Source organism: Teleopsis dalmanni, chromosome 1, assembly GCF_002237135.1.
Source record: "Teleopsis dalmanni isolate 2A chromosome 1, ASM223713v2, whole genome shotgun sequence".
Lineage (NCBI taxonomy): Eukaryota > Metazoa > Arthropoda > Insecta > Diptera > Diopsidae > Teleopsis > Teleopsis dalmanni.
In genome coordinates this window covers 193,024,910-193,046,640 of record NC_051846.1, presented here as the reverse complement: position 1 = coordinate 193,046,640, position 21,731 = coordinate 193,024,910, and the positions used below count along the sequence as shown (strand labels likewise).

Below are 21,731 nucleotides of genomic sequence, written 5' to 3'. Positions count from 1 at the left end.
AAATAATGATCCTTTATGCAACCATGGAATAAAATGTTGCTTTTAAACCAACCCAAAAGGATCAGTAGCACAGATAAAATTCCAAATCAGTCGGGATATAAATTAAATCGAAGTGAAGAGGTACGATGACCCAATTTAAATAAAAGCGCACCAACCTGATAAGTCAATAAATATTCAAATTTGTGTTCCAAATTTTGAAGGAGGACGGCACTGTCTGGTTGGTGAAAAAAGTGATACCAAAAGATATCAAATTTTTAAATGTTCAAAGATACAGTTTTCTTCATTTCTGCGGACTTACAGTCATAACAAAAGTCATTATGGTGAATACCAAGTTTTATTCAATGTTTCACAACAACACAGTAAAGTGTCAGCATCGATACCATTGTGCTGAGCTGGTTCCATTTTAGTTGAAACAATGGACTGATAAATTTCTTGTCTAAATTTGTATAAGTTTCCAAAATTTCTGCAAAAAGTGTTTAAAGTACTACACTGTTTTAATAGGTTCCTACACTCAGAAAAATAATTTGATCGATATAATCAGATTTTACCTAAACTCTGTTTGAAATGTTGCTTTTCATATCTTCTTTACCATTTGAGCTAAAATAAATTTAACAAAATGATCAGGTCAATCTAGTATGATCAGTAACTAGTGTATGTGTTTAAAGCATATTTTAATGATTGTGTATTATAATGACCTAAAGCAACTGCAATTAGTCGAGCCGTTTTGTACATAGTTTAGATCTACTGAGATATTATACATATTGTGAGTGATTTTTACATGTCATTAACAAACTGAAGAAATTGGTGGTAGAGTTATACCATAATGGTGTCCAGCATAGCGAAAGAGGGGTGAAAAGTAAATCGGTGTCATTGGAAAGCTGTTTATAGAAACTAGCTGGACAAATTTCTTATCCATTTCAATTTCAGGATACTTATTACCGGGTACTCAGGTGAAAGTGATGTCAGCGAGTTAATTTAGTCTATTGATTTCTGTTGTATATTTCTTAACTGCTCTTTGTCTATAAATCAGAATTACAACTTCATATCCATGTATTTCTGATTGACAATTACTCCATATGCTACCTTTGAGCTTGTATTGAAGCTTACTACATAATCGTATAAAAATTCATAGATCTTCAGTGTTATAAAAAGAACTTGAATTCTATTGAATTATAATGCACAAAATACCTTTATTTATTAGTATTTAAGTAAAACTTAATCTTTAAATTTTTTCTCATCAGTTTCCTTCCTTTTAAAATTGAGAAAACTCTGCTAAACTTACTACATTATTTATTTATTCATTTAAATACGTTTTGATTTAATGCCGCCTTTTAATGATTAATGAACCTCAACTGTCGACTGCAGGAAAACTTTCGTAATTCTTGTAAATATTTGCGAAATGATGATGTTGCAAATTTTAATAAAACTTAAGAATGCTTCACAATTTATGCACTCAACTTCATAAAATTTTTATGAAAAAATGCATAAAAAATTAATATAAATTACACAATCTTGAAGTTGAAAGATGTTAAAATTATTAGCTTAACAATTTGTGTGCATTGTTCGCCACAATACCAATGGTAAGGTAAGATATTTTTTGTAATAAAGCACTTGACCCTTTTTTGCGCCTTTCATCGTCGAACACTCAGACCGCCTGACCTTAGGACATAAAAATATTTACAAAAATGAAGCAATTTGTAAAGACTTAACTTCAATGTCAATGTACGCCACCCAACCATTTTGTTGGCGTTGTGCTAATGTCGTTGCAATTACTATTTTATGTAGCTGTTGGCGTTACTGTTACCTGTTTATCTTGCAACTTGTATACCTGTGTCAAGTGTCGACAACACTTGTCAAACAATGCACTTTGAGGTGAACTGACTTGCAGCCAGCCAGCATTTTGGGTTGCACTTAAGTACTTTAAAAGTGACTTGTAACCTTGGTGTAGGCACTGTTTGTGTTGCAAGTCTCTTGCAATTGCATTGAAATTGAAGATTTATTTTGAAACAAATAAAAACAAACAAGCGATGGAGGAAAATATTTTCATATCATTTAATAAAATAAATTTTAATAAATTTTATATAAAATTTTTCATTCTCTTTAAATAGATTTAATATTATGTTGCATACTTTCTATGCACGAAAAATGCATTTCTTTAACTGAATCGAAGAGCACTAAAATTAATGTCGTTTTGATAAGATCTTGGATAGTCAGAATATATTCAATAACAATTTACATTTCAATATTTCATTCGAATATATGTGACACGAACTGTAAGACACATTTTCTTCTTAGTTATTTTTTCATATAGAATTCTAATTCACTTAAAGTGAAAGTTTCCACACATGAGTGAGTGTGAGTATCTTAATTGTAATCAGTGAAATATTTTCTTAAAACAATAAAACTGAAAGTGCATTGGCCTACGTCACGTTGCTTCATTTCTTTGTCTGTCCATAGGGCATAATTCAAATTAAATTGGGCTTTATCTATTTCTATAGAGAAATTCTTTAAATTTTAATTTATTTATTCAAACAAAACCAAAAAAAAAAAATTTAAGAGACATGCAAGTATCTTGCCACACAGTTACACACACAAACATACACACAAGCTAGACATAAAATATTCATAATTATACAAACACTAGAAATTCTTTACATTTTTTTTACTTAAACATATTTTCTAGTTTAAATAAAACCTAAATAAATTTAACCTATTTTTGACAAAAAAAAAAAAAACAAAAAAAATAATTAATTATATATGAAAAATTGTATATTGAATTTAAATTAATTTCATTTGAACTAATAAATTTTCACCCACTTTACATGTTGCGAGTATTACCAAGGTTTAAAAGAAATAATAGACCGTTGATTAGCTGATTAACTTATCTTCTAGTAACCTATTTAATATTAGTTTTTATTATTGATTTAAGAATAATAATACCCTTCACACATATGATGTAAATGAAATGGTTTATTAAATATGACAGATAGTTTGTAACGCTGCGTGAGAAACGACGTACATAATAAAATCGATTTTTCTGGATCAGTAGGGCAATACGAATCGATTTCATTTTGACTGTTTGTTCGACTGCTGATATTGAACCAAGTTTTTCAAGTTCGTTGTACTAGCCTTCACAAAAGATATTACGTCAACTTATCTAACTTATATAAGGAGCGTTTGAAGAAAGGGATACACATTGATCCCTTTTCTAGAAGTAATAGAAAAAAAAATAGTTGAAATAAGCAGACAATTTTATTTTGAAGACCCTTATGTCTTGTTTTTACCCTCTTCTGCATAAATAACTTCTCGATAATATTTTAATATCAAAATTAAAAATTTTACCGTGGAAGATATTAACTAAGTCCGTTAGTTCTCTAGCTGATCAAATAAAATTTAACAGGGTAACTATTTTAAATGCTGGCAAATAAAGATAGATATTATTGGTTGACTTATAAATTATGAATTGAAATTATTTTTCTTCGAATTATGACTATAAATAAATAATAATGATAATTACTGATATGCAGAGCATAGGGCAGAATTAAATTCCCAATTTTTACCTTATAGTGTTTTTAATAGCTGTGTTGACTGATATGAATTATTAAGCACCATTCTCGTGATTTTAAATCCAAAGTAATAATAATTATAATAAATATAAAAATAATAAAGTTTGTATAGAGTATATTATATATATCTATATAATATGCTTATATGGAGTTAAGGACCAAAACAATTTCCTTTCATTTTTCTCTATCGCCAGAGAGTGTTATGAGTTTCTGCCATTATCATTCCATTGACATAGTCAATACTTTGTTTTTCCACATATTGTTGGGATTTGATTGTATTCTAAAGCTTTTTGGATTCGATTGTAGTAACATTTTTGAAAAGTTATTCCTTTCTTTTCGGAGTGAAAAGAAAGAAAGGAAAACTTTCTATCCTTAATTTCTATTTGAATGAGCTTCACGTCAATTTTCGGAGTGAATACACTGGAAGTGTTTTTCTCAGACAATAGTTGATAAAAGATTGTAGTGTCCTGGCTATATAAAGTGGTTCCATAAAAAAGAGTTTTCGATCATAAATCTATATTTTTGCAAATGTAACTGTGTTCTATAAATGTATGTGCGTTGGATCTTATGTTAGAAGCCAAATATAAAAATATATTTGATATGTAATAAGTGCGTAATAAAAAATTTGTGGTGTAGCTTCTATGTATGAAGGGCATTAAAGGTCTGGTAGAGCCTATACTTATGTTTTTCTTGTGTTTTTCTTTAGCTTTTGTGTAGGTTGAGCTCAACAAGTGGCGTTATTAACTTAAAGATGTTTCTATGTCAAAAATCATATGTAAATTTAAGTATCTAATGAAATGCTTGTCGCTAGTATAATGACTTCGAGTTAGAAAAAAGAAAACTCAATAAGAAGCATGTTAGCTGTGTTGAAATAATAGAAAAATAACTATAAATTAGTGTTATGAAATGAATATATTAAAATCCTTATTAAAGCAACAAGCTCCAAACAATCAAACAATTAAGCAATAAATATTTAAATTAAAAATCCATTATTTTAAACAATTAAAACAACTTGTCTAAACACTTTTCAATACATTAAGATATTAATAAATTTTTAACTTTGTCAATAGAATTTTGTTTAAGTAAAAATGTTTGCGTTTCATAGCCATTATAACTGCTTTAAACTGCTCTTACCATATAATTGTTTATGTTAAATTACAAAAATATAAATAAATATTTAAATCGTTAATATTGAACTGAAATCACATTAAATCCAGCTACACAAATACGATTTGAATACGTTTTCATTGTTTTGACATTTGAAATGTCATCAATTACTAGATCTGAAGGCGGTATTTTGAACAAAATAATTAATGGGATTTGCTTACATCATTTGCACTTAATATGCATATTTGTATTGCGGATTGAATTGAAATTATCTACAGTTTTGAATTTTAAATAAATTTAAATGACTTTGTTTATCCATGTTTGAAGCTTCAACAATACGAATTTACGAATTATTAATAACTTTTAAAGTTCTAACTTGCATATGACGTTTTAACGTTTTCAATATTATAGATAAATTATTTTTAACTGCATTATGAATGTATTGTTTTCCTATAAAAGCCATAAAAATTATAGTAATTAAATTTAAAAATAAAATAAATTATTTTTAATAAACTTAAAATCATTATTTAATAATTGACTTAAATATTTTAAGGTAAATAAAACACTTCCTCATTTTGCAATACAAGGAAAAAGATATTATGAAATCTAAAAGAAATACGGGCAAGAAAGAGCAAAGATTATTAGAATAAACAAAAAGAAGAAGAATAAAAGTACCGTCAAGAAATAAGAAAAGTATATAAATATAGAAGCAGACAAAATAAGGACACGAAAGAGACAGTGAACGTAAAAGGAGCGTTTCCTACATTGACGGTTCTACCACCAATACAGCGACGCATGTGTATTATGTTTTAGGCTATAGAATAAAAGAATTCATTCTTTTAAAGACTATTAATTGATAAAATTCTAAAAACTATTGTTAATGAAATTAGTTTTAAAACTTATAAAACTTATTTTTTTTATTAGAAGGTCAATTGTTAGAGATTGTTAGAGAGAGAAACTTATGAGCTAATTAAAAAAATTAACAAAACGAATAATGTTTCCGGGCTCTAGATTTTAGACTTTATTCGATTCCATGAAAGTCGAGTAAAGACACTTGATATGCTTTCTCACAATTATAAGAAAAAGGCAGATAAGCTGGACCGATGTTTCACTTTGTATTTCACAGAATCTGTACGTGTAATTGTACTTTAATCCCATATTTTTAGATGATGGTTATCATTAACGTGACCAGTTAAGGAACCAGTAGTTTTCCTTATTTTCCTAATTTGACTACAAATACTTTTTGACAATGAAACTTATCATTTAAATTGTTGACATGAATCCGCTGTTTGGGCTGGTTTTAGTCTTTGAAGTCGGCTCAGTATTTCTTGAACAGCTTATATTTTAGTACCTATACCGAGTAAGTTCGAAACCTATGTTAGAGTATCAATTCGAATGTTACTTTCTTCGTACTGCTCAACTCAGATATGAGTTGTTTACTGCTTCTGACATGTGTTGAAGAGATTTTATAGCATGTGTTGAAGAGATTGAAGAGATTTATAGATTTCGGATATATTAAACAATTAAAATTAAATTCAAATTCTCGGCAATGTACACAAATCGTAACAGTTTGTTAAAGAAATGCTGGTAACGCATGAGATATTACTTAAACTTATCATTTTCATATTTATTTAGTAAAAGAGGAATAAACTCCTTTGGGCACCACCCTATACTATCTTGGAATAAAACTTATTGCGAGTTGGGTTTCAGTTGTACATGCGGATAGTGAAATAAAGTCCATTGGATACCATTCTATACTATCTTGTAGTATAATTGCTTGCAAGTGGGGTTTCAGATGTTACACACGAATTCTGGCACTAAGGAATCCCGGTTCGACAACTTTGGTCGCTCTAAAGCAGAATATTGTGATGACTGTGGTTAACACTTAAATTTATGTAAGAAAAGTGTTAGCAGTTAAGCTTTATTCAATGTGGAATTGTGCTGTGATATAAAGTGTAGTAGAGGTTTAGATGGGCTTCCCTCCTCAACAAGAAAAAGTTACCGACATATATAATTTCCAATGGGGGCATTTATCAGCGCATTATCTAGATATGTATGTTGACATTGTACTGTTGAGTCTTCACGACAAGTATGTAGAACAACTAGAACTCATGTTCCTTTTAGTTGTGAGTGAGCATGTTGTATCTTGATTCGGTCATTGATCTATCTTATCAGATATATATATTTGATTATGAGTTTGTAGGTCACTAAGAGACAACCAATTCGTAATTTTTCATTAAACGTAGAAACTTTTAAGAATTATCATATAACTATTCTACACAAGAACTTGCAATGTATTATATCATCTTAATAAAACTAAAGATAATATATACATATCTGCAAAAACTGCAATCATTATAAAATGTATTTACATAAATCATTTCGCAATTACTCACAATTAAGAAAGTACGTTTATTTCATAAAAAAAGAAAGATAAGTGGAGCCAACAATAACTTGGTAAGAAAGTTTACAACTCTCAAGAATTATGAAGTATTTACTTACATTACAGTTTGTTCATACACACATGCATACATTTTTGCATTGTTCTTTTTCATCGTAACTTAACCGAATTGTAGCTTGAATTGCATTTCCTAATAGCCAAGTTAACTAACTTGTTTACAACTTCTCATGTGACAAATTTGAATTGCGTAGCATATCATTTATATTATCTACAAGTATCAGTATATATCTGTATCAGTATCTGCATCTGCGAAAGCATAAAAACCATATAAACAAATTAAAATAATAATAAAAAGTGCATATTTAATGTTTGCGAATCATTTTTGCAGTTCTGTTGTTTTTCGTGTGGCTTTGTGTTGAGATTTGTTGTTGTTTTCTGCATAAAAATGCAAATAAAACTGCATGTAAGGAGCAAGTTTAATTGGCAATAAAGGCAGCGCGTGTGCGCAATGTCGTGCAGCTAAAATGCAGCTTAAAATGCAGCATTGTGCTTTGTGCCACATTTTATGGCAGTTTTTCAGATATTTGCATGCACTTGGCTTGGCCTGGCTTAAGTAGAGGAAAACAAAGGAAAAAAAAAATTTAAATTCACATATACGAATGTTTTCTTTTTATTTCTTTAAAAGATAAACAAAACAATTTTTATAAGACAATTTTCAAGAGTTGGCTGACTTTACGGCTTTGCGACTCTACGACTTTACTCTCCGTCATGCAGTTTTTGCTATATTTGGCAGCACACGGCTGATGGCTATCTTTGCGGTGTAAACAATTAGCAAAAGTGTGTGAGTGGGTTGCTTGGATTTGAGGTAAGAAATAAGATTTTGTACGTTTTGATTACTTGGCACTGCACAGTGGGATACAATTATGCAAAATAGTTTAATAAATTTTAACATGACAATATGGATTATGGGTAAGAAAAATTACGATTAACTAAGAAAACAATCGATATAAAATTATGATTAAAAGATACTTTAATATGCACAATAATGGTAAAGAGAGATATAGTTAGTAGTTGAATATATTGTATAATGGTTACACATCGCAGACTCCAAACTGAAAGCAGAGTTTTTTATCAAACTTATTGTCAACAGTTTTACTATAAATTTAAAAATATCTCATAATTGATATTCTAAAGAAATTAGTTCAAGTATTTCAAAATGTTTAAAGTTTAAACCATAAATTTGAATTTGGCAAAAGTTCAATTAAAATCAAAATTATTCAATGTATAGCGTATAAAATTCGATAATAAAAACTGCATATAGTTGTTCATTACTACTTTGGTTTAATTTAATATATATGAAAATAAATAAAAAATAGTCAATTAACTTAATATATATATTTAAACCATACTTGCATTCATACTTGCGCACAGATGCAACCCATATATGTACAATAAGAAAAACAATGACAACTACAGCACTTCTAAAGAAGTAGCAACAGTAAAAATATAACAATTAAGCAGAAAACAAAAGTACTTAACATATAATAAACAAAATCAAAAACTATCAACATCATATGAGTAACTAAATTACATTTTTTAAAGCTTATAATTTTACAGTGAACTTGATATTTTTTTGATTTATCTACCAAATTATTTATATATAAATACTAAAGTATTTAAAACACACGTTGAGAATCTACTAACTACTAACTAAATTTGTTTGTTTTTTAATGTACCCATATCAGCATTATACATTAAAATTAAAATAATTTACGAACAGAATAAAAATATATTCATTACGTAGTAAACTTGCTTCTTTGTTGATATATCCTTCATAAATAGTTACATTATAAATTGGTAATTTCACTGGAAAAGCTGTATTTTCAACAATTCATTTACAAGGAATAGTTTATTATATCGCACTATTTATTTAAAATATTTTATGCATGCGAACGAACTCTTATAGTACACAAGACAACATAGTTTTTGTTGAAAATTCTATTCATAGCATTTGCGTTCACATTACTGGCTTTTGTTTTCGCACACTACTCAACTTAACCAACCCTCAACTCAATTCAAATGTATACATTACTTGAGTGGTATAAAATAATAGGAAAAATTAATGAGACTAACAATAAGAATTTAAGCAATTACGAAGAAATATTTAAAAGTTTTTGTATTCATGTTTAATGTTAGAAAGAAAAATAAGAGTTTTTTAAGGGAAAAAGTATTTTTCATTTTTATTTTATTACATTTCTCTGAACGTCTTAATTTTAAATAATATTAATTCAAAAATATATTAAAAAATTATTTATATCATAATATATTACATAAAATATAAATAAATTTAATAATAAAATATGTATTACATTTTATATATATATTAAAGTTTTCAGAAGAATCTTAAAAAGGTTATGTTTATATAATTTAATTAACATGCTATTTATTATGTACTTAGTGGAAATTTTAACAATAATGACTGAGTTCAAAAAGATTGCATAAAAATTCTAAAACGTTTTCTTTTCTTTTGTTTTCATATAGTTCAATAAGGTGACAAGTGGAGAAATATAGTGAAGATATCTATCAGTATCAACGTATTTAACTGTAATGTCAGATGACAGTGTGATGGTTATATTCGTTGAAGATAGACCACTATAAACAATGGGCTACTGTTGTTAAGTTTAAAGATGGGAAGAGAACCAGCTTAAGTTCAATATAACATAATACGAGAAATAATGTCCAGCAATATTAAAGTAACACTTCTCTATATCAAAATTAAGAGCTCGACGCTTGATGCATGTGAGGACACTCGAGCCTTGATGTATATGAGCACACTCCAGTTTTAATTCACATAAGGACACTCGAGGCTTGATGCATATAAGGACACTCAAGCCTTGTGCATATGACAAAACTCCGATTTTGTTGCATTGGGTGTTGCTTACATGTACATGATTGGTAAAAAAAGATACAGATTATCATAAAACCGATTTTATCATTAAGGAGATTGTTTGAAGCAGAGCTTTGAATTAAAACTGAATCGCAAACGAAAATTCGTATTGTCGTGACAAAAGTCAGGCGAAACTAAAACAAATATTTTGTCATTATAAATTTTCTTAGCATTTCATACACATTTCTCTTCAGTAGTTAAAACCTTAAGAACCATAAAAGTTAAAACTTCTAAGGAAGGCTTTTATTTATAAACATAATAGATAATATAGTTAATAAGTTCAATAACTTATTTAATTAATAAATTTTTTAAATATTTTTCTTTTTTTTAAATGAAATGATTTGAATCATGACAAAGAACTATTTTTTCCATTTGAATACTTTTTATATAGCCAGTAAATCGAAAAAGGCAGATATATTTACCGGAGCCAGAAGCGATATATACTTGTTGCTATTAACATAATTGCATTGGAATGGAAAATATTCCGATTTGTAGCTATAATTTAAAAAGGTTTTCTGAGTTATAAATGTCTAAGAAAACTTCAAGAAAACCAAATTATAATCTACTACAAATTATCTACTTTTACTATATGTATAAGTTAGTGATACTAAGAATTTATAATAAAATTTACTCACTTGACATATCTTGTAGATTATCTTGTATAAATAAACTACAATAAATTAGTTTAAATTTCCAACTGTATATAATTAAATAGTGTATACACTCATTGCATACCTAAAATATATGAGTCAGTTTTCTTTTTTATATAATTAGAAATTTAAATTCCCACAGTTACTTTTTGATATAAAATCTTCAAATAAGTCAAATAAAAAATGTCGGCTTCGGATCTTTGAAAATTTTGCAACAATTTTATGACCAAAACAGCAACAAACCAACAAACTAACAAAATTGTTTAAATAAACAACGAGCAGAAGATATTGTGCATTAGAGAAAAAAAAAAGTGAAATAAAGTAATCCTAGACACGTAAAATGGTAAATGTGATGCGAATCCACAATTGCACGCACCGACCGTTGCACACGACAAAAGTATCTTTACAAAAACTCAGTACGTTTACAATGATTAAATTATGCTGCGCATGTGCGCTACTCGGATAAAAAGTTATTGTATAAAATAAATATACATATAAATATGTGTATATAGAAGTGATGTATATGTAAAAAAATATTTCTAATGTAAGTTATGTTCCACTGCAGCAGCAGCAACAGCAGTTGGCTGACAATAGCGCAAGTTGCATGCAACAATACCGTGCAACAATATGAGATGCGCAAACGCATGGTGTACCAAGTGAAAGTACTCTCAGCTGTATAAAGCCAATCCAACAACAATAGCCATAATAATGATTAAGGTAGCAACTGCAACTGTTGTTGCAACAAATGCAGCTGTAACTGAAAAAAAAAAATGTTTCTACTCAACTGCAGCATTGCATTTTATAATCGTTTTTTTTTTCTTCGATTGAATTTTTTTTCATGAATTTTATTTAATTTTTTTTTTCCATAATTTGTTGCAGTTATCTGTGTTTTGAACTGATAGCTCACCTCTGACTGAGTCTATACCGTTATTATTGTAGCAAAGTTATTAGTTAGCCTGACTGCAAGTCGCTTGTATTACATATATTAAGCCACCATTAGCAGCAATAAACGCAGCAGGCAGTTTTAGCAAACGAAGATGCAACTGCGGTAGGCGTCAATATTATGAAAAAAAAAAAAAGAAATGTTTTTATTGGAAATTTCCTAAAAGCAAAGCTAGCTGGAAAAGTTCATAAGAAAAATAAGAAAATTCGTTATGATTTCATAGGCTCTTTTGTAAAGGTTATCGCCTAATTAAATCTTAATTATGAGAAAATTCATTATTTGGTTATGCTCAGATATGAAGTACAACATCGGTAACTTTGGTCTATTATCACGTTTTTTTTCAGTTATTGGAATTGGATTGAATGCATTCGATTTCTCTTTTTCAAGATTTATTTTTGATTTGATTCATTTTAATCACTTAGAATTATTTCAAGGGTCTATATATGGCGCTCAGTGCCCGCAAGTTAAAAATATTATTTATTAGGTACGTAATGTAAGAATAGGTTTTAAAAAGAATTTATACGTTCTTAAATTTGTTCTTAATTTCGTCATAATTCGAAAGAAAGGTTTTAAAAAGAATTTATACGTTCTTAAATTTGTTCTTAATGTCGTCATAAAGTGCAACTGATGCAGTTTTTTAAAATGCTAATAGTTATCTGCTAAATTTGGATGCAATTGTTTTAAACTTTAAACATTTTTTCGCTTTTTACTTACATATAGCATAAATTATTTATTGAATTTTGTAAAACTCACCTGAAAATAAAAAGAAAAATAGTTAGTAATGAAAATAATAGTTAATAAGAATTACTTCTATAACACTATTCAAAAAACTTATAAAAATATTGATTATAATAATTGTAAAAGATTTATTCTGGTAGGTCCAGGGATAGATTCCATTTTTATATTTTTATGATAGATATTAAGATTTTTAAATCTTAATATTATAATTAATTTAGTTAAAAGAATACTGTTGAAATTTAATAATTACAAATAACTAAAATGAATTCATTCGTTTATTCTATAATTGGTTTATGATTTCGTTCTAATATATAACAGCAAGTGAATTTCTTAATGAACTTTCATAGCAAGTTAACACAACTGCAAGATTCAACATATAAGTCAAATACGGTTTATGATAACTGACTCCGAACTTCAAATTTGGCAGGGCACGAATCCACCCATTGGTCCCTGAGGTTTTAAAAAAAATTATTAATGAATAATTTAAAATAAGAAATAATTGGGAGACCACTATTTAGCAATACTCCAAACAGCCAAAAATTCTATTAATTATTAAATAATAAAACTTTATTGCTGTAATTTACTATTGTCCAAAATACGACTCTATTCAAATTTAATCTACACTGTTTATTAAACTATATCGCTACAAATATTGTGAATGTATAAATTTCAACCCTCACGGGTTTCCAAAATTGCTGTAGGGGACGTGAAATACGTCCAATGCAGCGGAGTATTGGTTTGAGTTTTCAACCAGCAATAATCGCACCTCAGTAGAACTTCATTGGTCACGATATCGCCACCGCGCAAAGCTAATTTAAGGACAGTTTTGCAGCTGTATATAACTCAGAAACAAGTTTTAGTTAATGAGAATTACAACGCTTTTTGGTACTAAAACTTATGTCTTAATAAATATATGAAGAATTGTTCTCTATTCAAACCATAATTTTATATTTAATATATATATGAAAGAATGAAATTTCTTTCGTCAAGATGGACGCTAAGAATCATTTTATTTATAATATTATAGTAATTCTAACCTATAAAATTATTAACTATAATGTTTATCAAATTCTAATGCTTCCAATATTGTGAATGTATAAAATTTAACCCTTACGGGTGTCCAAAAATTGCTGCAGGGGACGTGGAACACGTCCAATACAGCGGAGTATTGGTTAAAGTTTTCAACCAGCAATAATCGCACCTCAGTAGAACTTCACTGGTCACGATATCGCCTCTGCGCAAAGCTGATTAGAGCAGAGGTTTTTAGTGGCATATAATGCAAAACTAAGTTTTAGTTAATGAGAATTAAAATTCTTTCTGGTGTTAAAATTTTTTTCCTTCTTATAAATTTATGAAATATTGTTCTCTATTGAAAATATAAGTTTATATATATTAAAAATGAAATTTCTTTCGTCAAAATGGATGTTAGATTTCAATTTAATAATTAGGTAATATAAAATATACTATAAATGCAAAATTAAAATTGTCTATCTAAGAAACAACTTATTTTGAGTTGGATTATGTGCAGATAAAATATAACACAGGAAGTGAATTTATGAATGAATTTTCATAGCATACTCCAACTTCGAACAAGCAAGCCCAGTGCGGTTTTGGGTGGGTTGGCTAATAAACGTTGATTTTGATCTTTAATTTTGCTGGGGATGAGTTCAACACTTGATTCTTGCAATCTCTAAAAATTTTTTATGAATATTCTTATCCTTTCTGATTTCGGACTTTATTTATGACTTCAAAAACCTTTGTCCTATAGTAATTATAGAAAACAAAAAAAAAACAAATTTCAAATAGTCTTATTTTGCTAACTGTGGAGAATTTTGGATTGAAAATAAATACTACGATATGAATATCTTATTGTACCAATCTTTTTAGACCTGAAATTCAAATAAATAAATGGTTTAAAATTAGTTGGAAAACAATTTAATTTATACAATCAATTTTATTTCAAACCAATATATATTTATAATTTACTTAAATAAACTGTCTTCTTATAATACATGAAATTTACTATAAACAGCATTATTAAATTGAAAAAACGTATCGCATATGTTCAGGACTTTACAATTTTAAATACAAAATACATTAAACTAAAGCACATGCACCTTGAAATAATGCTTTAAAAAGTTCAGTACCTTTAAACCAATTGAGAATTATAATCCTTTTGTAGTCTGATAAAAAAAGTTTGCTTCTGTTAAGCGATGGGTTTATATTTATAATATGAAAATATAGTAATATGCTAGTATATTTGTCTCTGTTATTAGTGGTAATTCAGGAGTATAATAAAGAATAAAAATAATGTTAAGGGCAAACATATATTTTTTGGTATGTAAAAGCGTTTTCTGTTTGACTAATAAAATTTTACTACTGCAAAATAAAAATGTTTGAGTTAAATTGTAATTTGGTATGAGATTTGACAACAGTTAGTTAGTTCTATAGATTGTATGTAAAGTATATTGATTTGTCATTCATAAGTTCATCACTGACTTTAAGAATATTATTACTAATTATTTTTGTATGACTTGTGGTATAAAAGAACTTATAACTTTGGGCGGATTCTCAAAACATGTGTTGACATATTATATGCAGTATAAGGATATATTGATTTGTTCTTTAAAACTTCTTCATTGTTTTCAAAAATGCTAAAATTGTTAAGTTATTTCTTTCTTGGTTGCAAGAAAGATATAATAATATATATTAAATAACATAAGATATATTATATCTTAGATAGTATAAGATATATTATATCTTAAAAAATATAAGATTTATTATATCTTATATCATGACATATTGAATTGTACTTTAAAACTTCTTCTCTATTTTTCATAATACTAAGATTAATAAGTTATTTCTTTTTTGGTTGCAAGATTAGGAGTATCTAATATAAAGACTCGATTTTCAACATATCGCATATCATTACTACTAATATATGTAGACATGTTATATTAGTGTTATTAGTAGTAGTGTCTATATTATAAACACATACTAATAGATATGTTACTTAAACTTTTGGGATAATGATTTCTTGTGTGACTTCCTACATAAAAATGTTATAGATCTAAAGATAAAAATTAAGATATTGAAAGGCAACTTTTTTATATTTTGAGCTGAAATGACAGAACCGGTATATGATTCGTGTTAAAACTAATTTCTATTTTCACCAAAAGAGTTTTTATAAATTGTTTGATTATTGATTTTTATTTAATTTTATTTAAATTAAAAGAAAAATAATAATAATCAAATAAAAATAACCTTCGATTTATGTCTTAAGGCTAAATTGTAATTATTTGGCAATTCAACTTTGGATCTCATATGTTCAGTATTCCCTTGTACGTATTTCAAATGTTAATAATTTTTAGGAAGGCCCTTAAAGCTAATAAATTTATTAAATACATCAGGCAATATTATTAATATTCAGTTTGTTTAATAATAAACAATATGTTAACATGCAGCAGAAAACCAAAAAAAAAAAAAAATAATAATAAAAATACAAACATTGACTTCCTGTTATTATGTAAACAGTTTGAAATGTCAAATGAGTAACGTTTTCTGATTTCCTTTTTATTTTTATTTTAATTTTAATTTTCTTTTTATTCATAATTTTTCTGTGGTTTTCTGGGATGCGGTGCGCATGTTAAGTACCCATAAATGACAGAAGGTCGGTCTCTCAGTCCCGAACCAAACACACTTGTACACCCGCACTTGAATTGTTGCTGCGTTTGCGCACATTTGCGTGTTGTTTTTTTTATTAATATTATTAACATTTGTGCAGAGGAGTTGGAGAGCGAATTAAATATTATTAAAGAAATTATGATTAAGAGGAGGAAACAATCAAAAGTATTAAAGAAAACCGCTCTGCATTAAGGATTATAAGGAAATGTTAACTAACATTACAAAAAAAAAAAAATTACTATATTAAAATGTGTTTAACAATAAAAGTATCTGGCATAAATAAAAACCTTAATGAAGTGCATTTGAAGCGATTGTTATATTTATTAGAAATGCAGTAATTGTGTTACATATATATGAATGTATGTATGTATATTTGCTTGTGTTAAATCACATAATTTTTTAACTTTAATGAAAGAAGAAATGCAATAAAATAATTTTATTATGTAGAAAGGTTTTTAGATGCACCATATTGGATTCATGTAGAGTTTGGAATATTTAATAAATATGAATTGAATAGGAAGTCTTTTCAGGTGTTTAAAACAGTTTAATTAAGTAACAGTAAAATTGCAATTAAGTAAAATTAAATAGTTTTTTTTATCAATATGCGTTTAAACGCTTCAAAAATTATTTTAAAATTATTCAATTGATCAGTAACTGAAAGCAAAATTATGTAAACCGTTTTTAATTGATCACATTATAGCATATATTTTTATATATGTATTTAAAAGATTTAATCACATAAATTTTAATTTATGTGATTAAAATTAATTTAATTACATAAATTTTAATCAAATATTGTTTTGCTAAATAGTATGAAACTATGCTTATATCACGAAATAGTTGCATCATATTTAGTAACCAAAAAATCTTTATTATTGGTAGTAGTTCTAATTTATATACAAATACACATAAGATACACAATAAAAGAACTATTAAAAAAACCCATCTGCCAATAATTTGCAAACAAAAAGTCTGTATCCTCGGTTACTATTCTGCACAAAGTAACATTTTTCAGTTAATGGTACTATATTGGGTTTTCAGCGATTGTACCCATATTACTCTAGATCAACCCGAGCAAAACCTTGCGGATTGTACTTAGAAATCATTTTTGAGATGTCAGCTTATAAATCAATCATTTTTGTGAAGCAGCTTATAATTGAATATACATTTATTGTATATTGGTTAGAATCAGTAATTTTTTGGTACATATTTGAAAAATTATAGGTCATTATTATATATGACCTCTTCCATGTTTGGCAAACAAAACTTAGAATACAAACTTTATTCTAAGTTCTATAGAACTTCTATGTTTCATCACCAAAAAATTTGATCAAGTGATTTGCTATGGCTTTTCGGACGGCGAATTTTTAACAACAAAGAGTATTTTGCTGTTTTTGAGATTGAAAGATGAGATTGAGATTGAAACTATCTCATCAAAGGTAGTCAGATGATGCAATGATATCTGTTGTATGGAGGATGCATCAAAACTTCCTAACCCAGTTTCGTTAATTTGTTCCAAGTCATTAAAGATGTGTGTGGCCTGGTATTGTCTTGATGAATCACAACTTCTTTTTTGCGGCTTTTTTTTTGATAATTTTATTTAAACAGTTCAGTTATGAACAGTAGAGAGCCGAATTAATCATTGACCTAGGCTTGAGCAACTCTTAATAGGCATTTTCCTTCCAATCACACTTTTATTTCAATCATTATAATCTTGTTTGTCACCAATCCACAGGGTTTTGCATTGTTCGTAGAGGATTGTTTGCGTTAGATATTTTCGTCTTTAATCCATTTTCTATTGTCCTTAATGATTTAGTTTATGAAGATTTCGTTACGTTACAGCAGCGTTTCACTGTTGGTAATTGTATCATGTGGTACTCAAACATATAGCATATTTGCGGCGCCTGTTCTTCTCAAATGATTTCAAATTGTCATGCGTTTAATGTTTAGTGCTTTTGGTTTTTCATTGATATTTTTGAATTTCTGGCTGACCAGAGCGAGACACATTTTTAATATCCAAATTTCCAGAGCGGAATCGAGAGAATCACTCCTGAATGCGGTGTTTACTCAGATCATTCTCAAAGCAAACGTCATAATAATTTAGCATCTTTTTTTTGGCAGCAATTTTACATTTTTTTTACTGTAATAAAGCATCACATAGCGTATTCTTCATATATTTCATTAATTTTTAAATTAATATAACTTTTCACATATGTGACACAACAAAATGCAGTAAACATTTAATCTGAAATGCCACCTTTCAAACGTTTTCATTTGAAATAATCGGGTTTTAATACCATTTGCGGGTTCTAACACTATTTGGTGACAAAAAATACGGATATTTATAAATATCACCCAGAATCAAAAAGGGACTGTTATGTGAGACCCTTATCTTACGTAGAAAATTATTTCTATGTAGAAATTCTATTTCGAATAGAAAGGAGATAACGCAGAAAAAATTTTGAACTGAAAGATACAGGTTTTAAACAAGCTGTTTTGGATACCGCCAGATATCTAGGGTTAGTGCTATTTGGAAATCTTGAAATATTTTTTAAAACCTTTCTAAAGCTAAAGAATCATTTTAGTAAAATTAAACCCAACAAACTTCAACAATGAACAACTGTTTCTGATCACTTACTTTATCAATAATTTTTTAGTACTATAAATGCTTAAGGAAATAATGAAGATTTTTATAACATGTTTAGTTTCTGAAGTTCTGAAGTTCTGTTTGATTAAAACATCTTGTAATAAAATTTTAAAAACATTTCTTGAGGATGGTTCTTTTAAAATTATTCGGCTGGTATAACAAAACGCATTAATGATAAAAGTTAATTTACAAATTATTTCTGCCTAATAAAAAAATCCCTTAAAACCTATAAGAAATTATAGCACAAACCATATGAAAACATATCGAATTGCAAACAATAACAAGCCGGCACACACCAGAGATCCATTTTAAATCGTTGACTGGAGTGGAGTTATCGTAAATTGTAGCTGCTCACATGAGTCATTATTTATACAATTACGCTTACAGCTGCATGGAATTAAGCAGAAGTGAATTTTCATTATGTATGGAGAACTAATGGCTTTAAGGGGGCCTTGTGGACTTCAATATAGCAGGAAAGCAGGCAGGCAGGCAGGCACTAAGCATAGAACAAATGTGTGAACGCATGTATGCGCTAGTACGTATGTTTGTAAGTTTATGTTTATGCATATAAAAAAATAAAAAAAAAACCGCAGCTTTTGTATGTTATTTCTCTAAGATATGAGTTTGTTTATTTTTATTTCTCTTTTTTTTTTTACATTTTAAAAATATTTTTTTAAATACAAAATTTACCAGAAAATCTAAAATTAAAGGTCTCCGTTTCCGTGCAATCAAAATGCCATAGGGTTGCAAGTTGTTTGTTAAATGTATGACTTTAAATGCGCATTTCAAAGTTAATGAACTTTATCACAGTGGCTTTATGCAATGCTGCAGTCGCAACAATAACAACAACAATAACAACAGTAGAACAACCGAAAACAACAACAAAAAATGGGTGTATAAGAATTTTAGAACGAATACGAAATTAACTAAAAAAGTTTTTTGCTTTGTGCAGGCATAAATTTTGTGATTGATTTGGAAGCTGGTTGTGTTGTGGCTTGCCTACATACGTCATGTGGCACAAGCATGGCACAGGCTAGCCAGACCAGACCAGATCAGACCGAAGCAGGCCAAGCCAGGCCAGGCCAGGCCATTGCATTGAAGAAGCCCATAGCAAAGCGCAAGCAGATAGTTTTAGTTGATTTTTATTGCATGTATAGCCAAAGGTTTCGATCACAATATGGGCAGTTGAATTCAACCATGACCATAACATTTTCCAAAAAATAAAACAATTTAAATGTTGCAAGTTGAAATTGAAAAAGATTTTAGAAAATAAAATTGATTTTATGTTCAAAAAAGATAACCAAGAATGACGGCCAATGCATGCTGTGGGCATTACAGGACATACCATACATGCGAGTATGTGGTTTTATGAAGAAGGCTTAGGCTTAACTACGAAAATGCAATAAGTCTATTTACTTCCTATACTTGGATTTAATAGCTAAAAGTGAAAAACCACAAGAAGTAGAGAATTTTTTATATTTCGATATCTTTACATTACATAAAAAATTGTTGTTTTTTTTTTCTGCTATGTTTGGAGAAAATTAAAATTGCCACACCTGACGACAAAATCCGCCAGTGCAGTTACCGCCACTCATGGTTGGAGCTGAAGAACTCGTTTATATTCAGTTCACGTATAAACTCATCATTTTTGAGCTCAAAACAAAAAATTCATTTTATTTTGTCAATTTTAACTTTGGATTCCAAGAATTTCAACCGAAAATTTCCGTGGCATGTTATAGTTTCATAAATTTGATATAATTATAGGCAATGTACGTTACATATTTTTGGTGGAATTTTATAATGTTTCATTTTTTTACCTTAACAATTTACATTAAAAGTTTTTTCCAAGGTACAGATGCACTTTTGTAGAAAATAAGTTTCCATGAGAAATTTGGCCAAGTGCAGAATAATTTGGTGGAAATTATAAATAACTTTAAACGGTTTCTTTGAGAAGAAATATTCGCCGAAAGTTGGAACAGCTGTCACAGTTCATTATTTTTATACAAAAAATATAATAAAACTAACCCAAAGAAAGTGAAATATAACTTTCTTCAAAAGAGGACAAAAATATGTGACTAATAGATAGTTTAAAAAGAAGAAGCAGTTACTTTTAAAATTTTTTAAACAATCAGAATGAAAATGTATCTCAAATAAATACTTTATTAATCATTATATTCATTCAAACAAACATAGACATAGACTAAATAATAAAACTTAAAAAGAAAACTCCAACATATCAAGTCGTCATTTTGTTTGAAAATAATATAATATTACATTCAATAGATTTCGATTTAAATAGATTTAAACAGGATCAAATATTCTTACTCGATGCATCATGTTGGTTCAACCATACCATACGTTGGTTTACATATCTTCATTACCCCACATGAGATAAAATTTCTTTAACAAAATGATCAAGGCAATTTAACTAGTATATAGTTAGAGTATATTTTTCTGAGTGTTTTGAGATACAAAAATGTATCTAAGTTTATTTGTTTTGAAAAAAAAAAATAAAATAATTTAATGAACAAGTAAAAATTTAGAGTTAATGGAGAAGTATTACTTTTTACTTATATGGGTTACTTTAAGTTGAGAGGATATGCATTACTACAAGTGTTAGTAACCTTTACACAGGGAGTTTTTAATTGCCCATTTAACATTTTCATAGAGTACAGTCACATACACTGTTTTATTCTGTTTACAGCTTAATAAACATACATTAGAGTTTATATTGAGAGCGTGATTGTTCACACACATTATCAACTCTAAGTTTTGGACACATATTTCTCATTACAAAAATATTTTTTTTAGTTGATGAATACGATCCTAGTAGAATCTTGACCTCCCTTTAAAAATTTCTCCACGTTTCTCTGTTTCTTCTTCCAAGCTGTTGCGCTGTTTGATCTACATTATCTATCCAGTGTAAATCGAACGCCTTTTTTTCCTTCTTCCTTCTGGTGCATATTGAAATATTTTTTTTGTTAGGTTATCTAAGGCTCTGCCTTTGAATATGTCCAGCCCATTGTAATTCCTTTAGTTTTACTCTCT

At 28.2% G+C, this 21,731-nt stretch overlaps 1 protein-coding gene and 2 non-coding genes across 3 annotated transcripts in view; all 3 read right to left on the bottom strand.

Moving 5' to 3' along the window:
* LOC119670980 (rho guanine nucleotide exchange factor 10-like) overlaps window positions 1-21,731 on the bottom strand; it is a 391,460-nt gene that overhangs the window by 171,910 nt on the left and 197,819 nt on the right. The window lies entirely within an intron of this gene.
* On the bottom strand, window positions 13,025-13,163 carry LOC119673571. Its single transcript, XR_005252089.1, has one exon. It is a non-coding gene; the product is annotated as a U4 spliceosomal RNA (small nuclear RNA).
* Window positions 13,459-13,598, bottom strand: LOC119673565. Its single transcript, XR_005252083.1, has one exon. It is a non-coding gene; the product is annotated as a U4 spliceosomal RNA (small nuclear RNA).